The following is a 2,385-nucleotide window of genomic DNA, read 5'->3' on the forward strand; positions in this document are numbered from 1 at the left end:
CAGCAGGATCAATTTTGGCAGCCAGCTGATGCCACAGCCGAACAAACACCAATGCCAGGATGAGCCAGCGAGAGGGCCAGTTTCGGCGGCAGCCTGCACGCACGTCAGCATAAACCAGAAGTGCCCCCGCAGGCCAAAATTTCACAAATGCTTCCAGCCAGCTATTGCCAGCGCTGCTGCCAAAAGAAACACAGCCTTGCCCTGCGGCCACACCAGCTGCTCCTTCCGGGCCCCAGGCACCCCCTGTGCTGTGCTGGAGAAGACGTCTAACACAAGACTGATTGATAAATGTAGCTGGAGTTAAAAGCAGCTTCCCTGCCCCCCCCCGGTTTGTATTCCCCATCAGTAACGCTTCTCTGAAGCCATGCTACCAAAGACCTGTCAGGTTGTAATTGTCTCCTAGGGTGAAACACCAAGGAAAAGAGGTGAGTTGAGGACATTTTCCAGTCTTATCCTTGGCTGCAAGTCTGCCTTTTACTTCCCACTGAAGGAGGTTAAGGCTTCACGTCCCGTTGCAGAAGTGTCAGAGCACACACAGAGTACACTCCGGCATCGGGACAGTGACTTCTTGAAGCACGCTGCTTAATTCAGCTGTGCCGGTGTGAGCATACCCTCAAATGGAGAGAGACAATCTGAGATGTACAATGTAGTTGCTGTGGGGACCTAAATGCGGAAATAAATCTGCAAGAGCTTTGATGCCAATAGCCGCTCGGTAAGAAGACGCTGTAAGATAACACAAATAAAGAAACTGTTCAAAACAGCTCCGTGTGTCAAACACCTTACTCATGTATAAACATTTCACAACTATATCGTATCTGACTACATTTCTTTTCAACAGATACATCTGGACTATATTAACACTCCAAACGAGGGATCAGAGAAAGCAGTTTCTTGTTATTGTTCCATGAAGGCTACTTTTAATATGCATTGTAGAAATACCAGGCATTAAAAATCCATGAAGGATCGTCAGCGATTGAAATGATCAACTGCTGTTTTGAGGTCTGAATTTCAGAGACTGCCTTGATATCTGCAGGGTCTCCGATGACTATTTTAGCAGTACTGAAAAGCTCTGTCGTTTTACATACAGAACCTTGACCCACACAGTTAACCAATACTCAGCACTTTACCAGATTTTCCTGCGAGGTGGGGGGAAATTGATGATGAATTCAGTTATCTCCTTAGCGTAATCCCATTTATTTAAAAAGAATGTACAGCCACGTCCCATTTCCTTGCACGCAGAGGAAGCAAATGGGAGGGAGCACTGTGCGGCAGTCCAAGTTTGCCGCTCTAGCCAGGATGCCTGCCCAGAAGAAGCTGTCCCTTGGCTTTTTCTCAGGGCCATGCACCACTGCTTCTCCCACTGTCTGCTGGCTCTCGCGTGGTGTTTCCGGTCCCGGACATGCACACAGGCAAACACAGCTGCAACCAATCTGTGCTCTTGCTGCCGCGTTCGCAAGCAGTCCCTAGAGAAACCTCTCTGACTTTCCCCAAATTACTGCTTGCTCATACGAGTTAGCTCATCTTAGCACTTGGCCATGTAGCCCTGTGCCGTGGGCAGCGGTTTCTAGTTTTTAGCTGTCTTACGCCATAAAAGAACTTAATTGCTCCTTCTTGAACAAAGCATGGCCAGCGTGCCTGTCAGTTTTAATGAGGTTTGTGACTGCCTATAGATCAAAGCTCTGCTTTGGTGGGTTTTGCTTATATTGCATAAAGAGGAAAGGAGAAGTGACCTCCAAAGTAAATAGAACAACGAGGAACAAAATTAATTTTCATATACAATTTCTTCTATGACTTGGCAAGCATCAGATTAACTGTATAAAACAGAAGACATCCTACAGAATGTTAATCCTCACAAGAACACATTATAATGAAGATTTCAAAAGTACAAGCACAACCTGTTTTTCATCTGAGACCTTGTCTGTATCATCTTCCAAACCACAGGCCTGACCCTGGGAGTGGAAGGACTGCTTTCAATAAACAAACCTTGACTTTCCAGTCATGCACCACCATTTACTTCTGTGCAAGTTGCATGGAGACATTACTAAGTCCATTCCAGCATATTTAATAACTGCTTTTTTCATTGGTTTTCACAGGTGTAAATGCCTCCACAAAACTCGTGGCAGTGGAGAAGCAAGTCCCAGCGGTTTTTACTAGCAGGGCGAAGAGGAATTATTTTTCTGAGGACTGATTAGTCATGTTGTATTACATGCCGTAACAACGGGAGAGATTTCCCCTCTCTCCCGCGAATTTGGCATTATCAGGGAACCTTTCTGAAACATACTCGTCCGCAGCCAGTAGATCGACTTTGCAGGGCTAATGAGAGACAGTTGTATTTTGTGAATGAAGCTCTGAGCTAGAGAACAAAACGAGTCAATGACCATCATT

Source organism: Pygoscelis adeliae, unplaced genomic scaffold, assembly GCF_000699105.1.
Source record: "Pygoscelis adeliae isolate BGI_AS28 unplaced genomic scaffold, ASM69910v1 Scaffold32, whole genome shotgun sequence".
NCBI classification, from domain to species: domain Eukaryota; kingdom Metazoa; phylum Chordata; class Aves; order Sphenisciformes; family Spheniscidae; genus Pygoscelis; species Pygoscelis adeliae.